The sequence below is a fragment of the Odocoileus virginianus genome, chromosome 28, assembly GCF_023699985.2.
Source record: "Odocoileus virginianus isolate 20LAN1187 ecotype Illinois chromosome 28, Ovbor_1.2, whole genome shotgun sequence".
In the NCBI taxonomy this organism is placed as follows: Eukaryota; Metazoa; Chordata; class Mammalia; order Artiodactyla; family Cervidae; genus Odocoileus; species Odocoileus virginianus.
The window spans coordinates 8,398,775-8,410,148 of record NC_069701.1 but is presented as its reverse complement, the minus strand read 5'-3'; positions in this window follow the sequence as shown (position 1 = coordinate 8,410,148).

Sequence of the window (11,374 nt, the reverse complement as noted above, 5' to 3'; positions counted from 1 at the left end):
CACCGCATTTTGCGCTCCACTGGGCTCTAGTATCGCGAGAGTTCGGTAGACCAGGCGTAATTCCAGATCTCTAGTGATGTCATAGTAACAGCTGCGAAAATAACAACAAACCAGGGATTTATTGAGACGGTGGTCTACCCTCTCGGCCCTCGCTTCTCTATCGTCTGTATTCTAGCTTCCAGCTGCAGTGAAGCAACTCTCGCTCAGAACTGATCGATACCACATTTATGAATAATCAAAGTTATCCTGGAATTTAAGACTGCTAATCAAACCATTTTTTAAATTGCCCCGCCCCCTTACGGTATAGTACAAGATGGTTTCACTCAAACAGATAGTACTAGAAGAAAAAAATAAGTCATTCATATGTAATTTTTCCAGATTTTGTTTAAAAAAATTACAAATATACAGAATATGTGAAAGAGTATTCTAATTCAACACTACCCAATACCCAGACTCAACAATTAAGTTTGTCATATACACTTTATATAAATGTTTGTAAAACATTTTTTTTTTTTTGCTGAATTATCCCAAAGTTTGAGACAAAACACACCACCTCAACATGCTTCCGTATGCATCTTTAAAAATAACATTCTCTTCCATAATCATAATACTATTATCAGGTCTGGAGAAAATTAACAATCTTGTCAATATTATCTATTACTCATATCATATTCAAAATTTGTTCAGCTTTCTTCAAAAATAATCTTTTATAGCAGATATGTTCTTTTGAGCCAGGATCCAATCACAAACCACTTCTTGGATTTGTTATGTTCCCCCGCCCCTCATTTGTCAAACTGGAACACCCCCTTTCACATTTCACATTGGCTTTTTTTTAAAAACAAGGTCAGTTGTCTTGAAAAAATGCATCACAATCTGGATTTGTCTGTTTCCTCGAGGTGTTGTTTATATTGTTCCTTAAAACCCACAAGGATTTCAGGTTTGAGGCAGTTCACAAATACACTAGGAAACAGTGAAATAACTCAAATTTTTATAAAACAAAGTCAGTGAAAATACAGATGAAAAAGATAAGGAGTTCTAAAAGGAGGAAAGGTTTGTTTCAGAATCGGATGGACATAAAATCTTACAGTTACTCAAGTTGAGCTAACAGTAGACTAAGCTTCCTGGTAACCCAAACAAACTTTCCTTTATTTGCTTATGAGTAGAGTATACATGAATTCCTTAACTGCTTTTCCTGTTCTCATTTCTTAAAGAAACTTTTCAATGAGATACTGAATAAAGTAGCAGATAACCTCACCAAACCTTCCTTTATTTGGCTGTTTCTTAGAAGAATTGAAAGCAAGTTCCAGGAAATTTGGATACTGATAGGTCCCAAACAGTACCTGGCACAGGGTAGGCTTTGATAAATATTTGTTGAATGAATGAAGAAGGTCTCCAACTTTTAACTGAAGGCATTGCACTAAAACTCAACTAAATGAAAACGATTCTGCAAGGGACACAAATAAGCATGACCTATGGTATCGACTGAGCGACTGAACTGAACTGATGGTATCTAGACATGAGTTTGAGCAAGCTCTGGGAGTTGGTGATGGACGGGGAAGCCTGGCGTGCTGCAGTCCCTGGGGTCACAAAGAGGCAGACACGACTGAGCAACTGAACTGACTGACTGATGGATCTAGAAGAAGAAATGAGTGGCCTCCAGTTAACTCCTTAACCTTCCCATTAGGAAACAAAAGAAAGAGTAAGTGAAGTCGCTCAGTCCTGTCTGACTCTCTGCGACCCCTTGAACTCTAACCTATCAGGCTCCTCTGTCCATGGGATTCTCCAAGCAAGAATACTGGAGTAGGTTGCCATTTCCTTCTCCAAGGGATCTTCCCAAGCCAGGGATCGAACGCGGGGCTCCCTCATTGCAGGCAGACACTTTACCCTCTGAGCCACCAGGGGAGCCACCAGGGAAGCCCCATTAGGGAAGGTTTTGCAAAAGTAAAAGTAGAACAGCAAACAGTTCGAGATAACAAGTTTTCTGGCATACTTTGACTTAACAGGTGTTTTGTGTTGTTGGTCATCCAATCGAACTGTATTTTCTCCTAAGGCAAAATCAAGATCATGGATTGATTTATCATTTTTCCCTAAATTACAAGATTTTGGTTTAAATATACATGGTTTAAGAGCCTCTCCATTGAATTAAGAGAAAAGTAAAAAACTGAGAGAAGGAAATTTTTACAGTGTAGCCTCAGAAGACAAAAAAGCAGCTGAAGCAGAAACGACTTTCCCTCCCTTTGATCATTCCTCTGTTCTCATTCTCTCCGTCACAGTTGGTTTTTTAATTTTATTTTCTGGTTATAATAATCATTGTAAAAGATTCAGATAGTGCAGAAATGTACAAATAAGTAGAATATTACCCATAATCTAACTACCCCAAAATGACTTATTAAAATTTTGTCGTGTAATATAAAGAGTTTTTCTATGTATGGATATATTATATAAATTGTTTTATTTCTCTTAACTCGAATGTTTTTATGTGAATATTTTGTTGACATATTTTATACTACCAAATATATATTTGCATGCTTATTTTTGTTGACTGTCTAGAATTCCATTTCAGGAACTTTCCAACTTTCAATCAGCCTCACTGATAGCACTTAGGTTGTGGTTGTATTGGATTTTTCACTGTTACATACCACACTAAAATGTTGCACAAATATCTTTGTTCACTTATCCTATGATTTCCTTAGGACAAATTATTGGAAGTAGAATATCTGTCTACAATTTTTATACATAGACTTATTATTACCTATGGGAATATTACCTCTTATTACCTATGGTATCTATCACCAATGGTGGTTGACAGTATTTAATTCCTATGCACTCATCAAAGTGGATTTGTTCTTTTTAAAATGTGCCAATCTAAAAATAAAAAGGGGCATCTTTTTGTGTGAATGTGCATTTCTTTAATTATTAGCTTGAATGTTTTTCACATTTCTAATGTTTACAGTCTTTTTACCATCTTAGTCCAGTTTTCTTGAAGTGAGAGATGTTTGTCAAGAAAGATATTTGTCTTTTTCCTTCTTAATTTATATGAACCCCTTGCATTATAAGAAAAACATTCTTTTGCCTCATATATGTTCCAGTTTTTCCTCTAATTGATCATTTACTGGGGGGGAGGGCTAAAACTACTTGTTTTACTATAATTTCTAAATAGTCTATCAAACTTTTCTTCATGATTTCTGGCTTTGATGTTTAGCTGAAAAAGCCTTTATTTAAATAATATTGATATTTACTTATGTATTTTAGAACTCCTTTAATTTCTTCTATTTATAAACTACTGTTTTTTTAACTATGAGTGATTATTTTATTTATTAACAGATCCAACTGGAATTTATTCTAGTATAAAATGTGACATAAGAATATAATTTTTCAAAAAGTTATCTGCTACAATACAGTTTATTGAAGAATCCATACTTGTACTCACTGATGTCCCAACATTTGTGCCATATATTAAATTCTTTTATATAGTTGGATCTATTTCTGGTGTTTCTCTTCTATTTAATTGATTAGTGTATCCATTTTGGAAGCAAAATCAGTATATTTTTGTTGCAGTTTTATATTTCAATATGTCATAGGACAAGACATTTTTTTAGTCTTTCTCAGAATTTTAAATCTGTATTTGAATATTTATTCCTCCAGATAACTTTATAAAATTTTCCAAGTTTAAAAAAAAAGCTGTAATTTTCATGGAAATTGCATTAACTTTATTAATTTATTTTCCTCAGTTACTTTATGCATTTTGGGGGGCTACTGGACTAGATTATTTCTTTTTCTATGCTTTTTAAATGGTTATTGTTGCTCCATAGGAAAGCTACTGATGTTTTTGTTGAATTTTTAACTGACTCATTCACTGAATTTTCTTTTTTTCCAGTTTTCATCAATGTAGTTCTGTTATAAGGACCTACAAGGCAAGGATCATTTTAATAATTGTAATATGATAGTAATAACAATAGCTGCTAGTTAGGAGCCCTTATCAATTATTGGGCATATTTAGGACTTTACACATATTATTTCCTTAAATATGATAATAGATTTGGGAGGCCTCGCCAAATGTACCGGGGAATCACTGTGGTCTCTCAAGTTGTACTGTTTAGTTTCTCCCTAGAAATGATACATTTTGAAAAGGCTGTCTCCAAACCATTTTCTACCAGATTCTTTCCAGTTCAGTTTTATTCATCTTTGATGCTTCATGTGGCAGAGTAAATATGTATGATGAAGACTGTGTTTATCTAGATTCAATGGCTGAACTTTCTTAAGTCTTTATTTTCAGTTTATTTATTCAAATTTCCTTGGTAAACAGTTATATCATCTTATTATATATAATGACAATTTTGCTTCCTTCTTTGCAATACTTGTTTTATTATCTTGACTTATAATTAAATAGCACTTTCAGAGTGATGCTAAATAATGCTGTGAATAATCAATTTCCTTGCCTTATTCCTGAACTTCACAGGAATGCCTCTAGATTCTAGCTACTGATTCGAGATGGGTATTTTTATTAGGGTAAGCTCGGTTGCAGGAAACAGAAACCACTTCAGCTATTTTAAGCAGGAAAAGCTGTAATACAGAGAAGATGTATACAAAATAATTGGAAGGACTAGAAGAGTGGGCATTATGCCAGGTGATCAAGAATGCCTCTCAGTGCAATGTGACCTAACAGGCCTGCTAGGGTGCTGTTACCTCTGCCCAGGTTGGGATAGTTGTAGATACAAAACTGGAACGTTGACTTCAAGAGCACTGCTTCCAGGACTCTCAGCCCCATGTATCAATTATGTACTGCTGCCTAAAAAGTTACCCAAAACCTAAAACAAACAAACAACAATAAATACGTGCTGCTTCGTGTGGCTTAAACTAACAATAAACATTTCTTATCTCTAGCAGTTTCTGTTGGTCAGAAATCTGTAAGTGCCTTGGCTATGCAGCCTTGCTTTGAAACTCTCATGGAACTCAGCCAGACTTTGACTGGGTTGGAGTCATCTGAAGGCTTGGCTGAAACTAGAGCACCTACTTCTAAGGTGGCTGACAGGTTGCTCCTGGGGGAAGCCTCGGTTCGTTCTCCCTGCGGGCCCATCCACAGGTTGTGTGAGCGTCTGCACTGCCACGTGGCTAGCATCCCCCAGCGTGAACAATCCAAGACACCAAGGAAGCATCAGCAAATATCTTATGACCTAGCCTCAGAAATCACAATCACTTCTGTAGTATTCTATCAGTCATATGAGTCAGACCTTACTCACTATGGAAGGATATGAACACACGGAGACAAGAATCATTAGGTACCATCTTGGGGGCTGATTACCATATCTCATAAAACTAGTGAATGGACAGCTACATGTAAAAGAAAAAGATTAGAACATTCTCTAACATCATATACAAAAATAAATTCAAAATGAACTTAAAGACTTAAATGTAAGAACATAATACTTCTAGAAGAGAACACTGGCAGAACACTCATTGATATAAATAGTAGCAATTTTTTTTTGGATCTTCCTCCTAAGGCAAAAGAAGTAAAAGCAAAAAATAAACAAATGGGACCTAATTAAACCTAAAAAGTTTTGCAGAGTAAGGGAAACCATGAACAAAATGAAAAGACAGTCTACTGAACTGGAGAAAATATTTGCAATGATATGACCAACAAGGGCTTAATATCAAAATATATAAACAGTTCACAAAACTTGATATAAAAAAAAAAAACTGAATACAAAATTGGGAGAAGACCTGAATAGACATTTTTCTAAAGAAGACATGCAGATGGCCAAGAGGCACATGAAAAGATGCCCAACATTGCTAATCACTAGAGAAATGCAAATCAAAACCATAATGAGGTATCACTGCACACAGGTCAGAAGGGCCATCATCAAAAGTCTATACATAACAAATGTTGGTAAGGACTGGAGAAAACGGAACCCTTAGACGCTATTGGTGGAAATGTAAATTGGCAAGTCACTATGGAAAAAAGTATGGAGTGTCCTCAAAAAAAAAAAAAAACCACAAAAATAGAACTATCACATGACCCAGCTTCTGGGTATATATCAAAAAGAAAAAAAAGATGAAAGAATGAAAGAAAGAAAGGGAGAGAAAGAAAGACGCAAGGGAGACAGAGGAGGGAAGGGAGGAAGCACTAATTTGAAAAGATACACGGGCCCCATTGTTCACAGCAGCATTATGTACAACAGGCAAGATATGGAAGCAACCCAAGTGTCCATCAACATATGAATAGATATGTATACAATGGAATATTACTCAGCAATAAAAAGAGTGAAATTCTGCCATTTGCAACAAAGTGGGTGGACCTAGAGAGTTCTATGCTTAGTGAAATAAGTTAGAGAAAGAAAAATACTGTATGTTATCACTTATATGTGGGATCTAAAAAAAAAAAACAAATGCGTATAACACAACAGAAACAGACATACAAATACAGAAACCAAACTAGTGGTTCCCAGTAGGGAGAGAGAAGTGGAGTGGGGAAAAGTAGGGGTGTGGGATTAAGAGATACAAACTACTATGTATAAAATAGATAAGCACAAAGGATAAATTGTACAACACAGGGAATTGCAGTCATTGTTTTGTAGTAGCTGTAAATGGAGCATAGTCTATAAAGATATTGAATCATCATGATTTATAACTAAAACTAATAAAATATTGTAAATCACCTATACTTGATAGATAGATAGATGATAGATAGATAAAACTAGTGAATGAATACTAGAATGAAAACTCAACATCTCCAAGAATGTGCTTGGGAACAACAGCCAAAGCAGTATGAAAAGATGCCCACCACATTTGTATGTACCAAATATAACTGCAGAGGAGTCTGAAAATACAGTTTTGGGGCGTGTGTTTCTTTTGTTTTAGCTTTTCCATTTGCACCATACAGGAAAGCACATTAAAAACAAAAGAGGGATTGAAATGGATGATGAGTACCTATCTATTAAACCCTCCACAAAGACCATGGCTTTATGGCACCCCATCACTAGTACATACATCTGTTGGATTTTTCTACAAAGGGAGTTGGAGCAGAGGTGGTAGGGAATGCAGCTGAATCAGGGCTGAGGTTTCACTGAATGGATACAGCGTGCAGTTTCCACGCTGTGTAAGGATATAGCTGAAGGATAAGAGTGCTACAGAGGCCAGAGTGCTTATTTTGATACAGTCTGCCTGTGCTCCCATGAAGTATAATCCATAAAAGGCAGGAACTATAACCAGAGAGGATTTTTATGATAGGATGAAAACTGAACACTCAAAAGGTTAGCATTGTCTAGGGTATTGTAGGATTATGTTTACAAGCACTACATACTTGCATGAATTATAAGCCGTTCTCTGTGTTCTGGCTGTATTTCCATTCCTTTCATCTCAAAAATGCATTTGTGAATGCAAATTAATGAGCTACATTATTCTGGACTAATCTGGGATCTGATTTATTTTATTTTAAAAATGACCACCATTTGCAACCAATTAAATAGTAAGAACTTACCATGCCTCCCAACTAATCAAGCCCCACAGCTGCTGCCTGTAAAGGTGAGATTTGCTGCTTTGGAGGGGAAGGGACAACCGGTGGAGAAGTTTGGCCGTTGGAGACTTGCAGGATTTTCCTGTTCTGATAGGACGCACTCCACTTCTCAGATGGGAAATTGTCTTATCTCTCATCCCAGGAATCTCAGAGTCAGAACTTGGCGGAGTTGCTTTTGCATCCCATTGCCAGTTTCAACTCACTTCTCTTCCTCCTTCCTTCACAAATCTCAGCTCTTCATTAACTTTAATTTTTTTAAATACTGAAAATCTACAATCATACACAGAGCTAGAGAAAAGAGTACCCTGAATCCCTTATATACTCCTCCAAATTTAAGATGTATCCAAATTTTGCCACATGTGCTTCATCCTCCTGCCTTTTTTTTTTTTTCTGAAATATTTTAAAATGAAAATCCTGATGTAGGACTTCCCAGGTGGTCTGTTGGCTAAGAATCAGCCTGCCAGTGCAGGGGATACTGACTACAGATGGCTTTATTAAATAAGGATTCAAACAATTCTATACATTCCTATTATCTCTGAAGCCTCTTTTGATCTAAAACAGCATCCCTCCATCCCTTTTCACCAATGCCATCTAATTTTCTGAAGAAGCCAAGTGAGCTGTCCTGTTGAGTGTCCCATTATTCTATATTTGTTTTCTTTCTTGTTTTGTTTGACTTTTCCCTCAGCCCTATATTTCCTGTAAGCGGGAAATTAGTTCTTCAGGTTTTTTTAGCTTAAGGTTCAACAGTTTTGGCCAGAATACTTCCTAAGAAGTGCTGTTTCTCATGGCACATCACCTGTGTGTGTGTGTGTGTGTGTGTGTGTGTGTGTGTGTGTATGCGAGCTCAGTTGTGTCTTTCCAACCCTATAGACTGTAGCCCGCCAATCTCCTCTGTCCATGGGAATCTCCAGGCAAGAGTACTGGAGCAGATTGCCATTTCCTACTCCAGGGGATCTTCTGTATCCAGGGATTGAATCCACATTTCCTGTGTCTCCTGCACTGGCAGGTGGATTCTTTACCACTAGCATAAACTAGAAGTTCTGCAAGGTCTAGCTTTCCTGATTTTAGTGATGCTAAGATGGATCAATGTTTTCAAACGGTGACAGTAAAATTCTGTTAACCTTTCTCCTGATGGCTTCATCTAATGAGGATCAGTGCCTGAATAAATTATTTCACTACATTTATTAACTGGGATTCTTCTACCATCTGGGATTCTTCTGTGAAAAGTGACTTTATCTCATCACAGATGGGCCATTTTGTTACCCTGAAATACAGGAACAGGAAAAATAGGATAAAGGCTCAGTCACTAAAAATTTTAGCTCTCCAATTTCCTCTTCACCCAGTAAGATCTTATTTAAGGACACCCAGTGACAAGATTTGAAACCAGGCAGTCTGATGCCAATGTACCCCTTTACTCACTGAACTTAGCTAGTTTGCTGATCATAGATTTTGGATTCTAAAGGGTCTAGTGAAAGGATTTGAATGCAGACAGGGCACTGGGAGGCTTAAGCCAGATTATGAAGACTCAGATTTCTAACAGGGGTGGAGGTAAATATGGATGTGTGCATAATGGGATTAATCTCACCAGTCTCTTGTTAGAGTCTACTGAGTGCTTATTCTGCAGCCCTGGATGGTGTGACTATTGTGAAAGCAATTTTCTTAAAGAACAGGAAGTCCTATAAAGGATTCTGAACTACTTTCATGTTTTCCTCATCTCTACTCTTAGACAGTTCTTACACATGCTACCCAGGTAGCTCGGTGGGTAAGGAATCCGTCTGCAATGCAGGAGACGCAGATTCAAACCCTGGATCGGGAAGATTCCCCTGGAGGAGGGCATGGCAACCTACTCCAGTGTTCTTGCCCAGAGAATCCCATGGACAGAGGAGCCTGGAGGGCTACAGTACATGGGCTCGCTTAAATGCCACTTCTAGGAAAAGCTGTTTCTTACCTCTTCTACCTTAGGTTAAGAAACCCTGCTATGCACTCTCATGTCATCCCATCCTTCAGCATTTTCTTCTCACCCACTAGGATGAAGATTCAGTGAGATCGGGCCTCCTTGTAGCTCACGTTGTGCCTAGCACTTAACACAGTGCCTAGCCAATAACAGGCTCTCGGTAAATATTTGTGACATAAATGAGATATATTAAATCAGTTATTAAAGTTGAAGGATCAGAATGGCTTGGCCTGCTCTTCCTATACCATCTTTCTTCATCTGTTAGAGTAAAACAAAAAACCAACACCCAAAGCCTAAAAACTTGAAGATATGAGAAAACAGGCTTTCCAAAATCTAAAATTTAGGTATCATATAAACATGTGAAAATCCATGAGAAAAGTTAATATAGTTAAATCTTTAAATTTAGGAGAGAAATAGAAATCATTAGGAGGTACTCCTTAGGGTAGAAAAAGATACTGTCATTAGCCGTGTGTGGCCAAACATTCATGAGAGCAGCAGCTTCCAGATGAACAGCCTGACCCGGATCTGTCAAGCCGTATTTGGCTCCACATAAAATGTCTTGTCTATGCAGTTCCTGGGGAAGGAAAAATCCATAGGCTTTTTGAGTCATCTACACAGAAATACAGCTTACTTGGAAATAGTCATGTGGAAGATACTTCCTTATTTTTAATTTTACTACATACATAATATATATATATATCGCCATGTCGCACAGCTTGTGGGATCTTGGTTCCTGACCAGGTATTCAACCTGGGCTCTCAGCAGTGACAGCACAGAGTTCTAACTACTGGACCGTCAAGGAATTTCCAATTTTACTATATTTTTTAAGAGGTGATATAGTCACATGGTGGGGCTTCCCAGGTGATACTAGTGGTAAAGCACCTGCCTGCCATAAGAGATGAGGGTTTGATCTCTGGGTCAGAAAGATCTCCTAGAGGAGGGCATGGCAACCCACTCTAGTATTCTTGCCTGGAGAATCCCATGGACAGAGGAGGCTGACAAGCTACTGTCCACAGGGTCGCAAAGAGTCAGATATGATGGAAGAGACTTAGCACACACAGTCACATGATTCAAGAGTCAAATGATATAAAATGGGATAAGTTGAGAAGTTTCCTTCACATCCTATCCCTACCCATCCTTGTCCCCACATTCCTCTATACCACCAATAAACACTTCTCTCTAGCATTTTTTTTCCAATATTTATTTATACAGATGGGGGTACATATATTTACACTCTTATTCCCCACCCATTCTCTCTCCCTTGCACTAAGGTAATAAATGATATTCTGCACTCTGTTTTCCCTTACATATATCCTGGAGATATTTCTGTATTAGTACATAGAGAGCTTCCTTTTTCTTTCTGCCCTTTTTCCCCCCCTTTGCAATGTATTCCAAGTATGGAGGACCCATGATTTATTTAATATTTAATTAGTTCCTTATTGATGGTATGTAGGGTAGTTCCAATCTTTTGCTATCACAAACAACTCTGTAATGGATCATGTTAAACATGAAAGGGAAGATTATTTTACATTAATGCAAGTAAAAGCAGATCAGAACATTAAAGAGGGAGAGTTTGGCAAAAGCGAAGTTTCTTTGGTGAACTGGGAAGTGAGGGGGCTGGGAAAAGGGTACTGTAGTTAGTTGAGTGTGTAATGAATGACCAGGAAGTTCTGTCCAAGCAAAAAGTTTTTCTTGAATTAGTTTTGCCAAGTGGGATAAACAGAAGTTTGGAAAGAACATCAAATAGGGAGACTCATCTGTATAGTCCTAGCCCTAAACTTTAGTAAGATGCTCTTAGTGTTTGGAAAATAATATCCAGTTTGTTCTTAAGGAGACAGACAACTGATTAGAAAAATCTTCTCTTGGCCACCTCCCCAAATTCCAACAACTTTTTTAAGAGGCTGAGA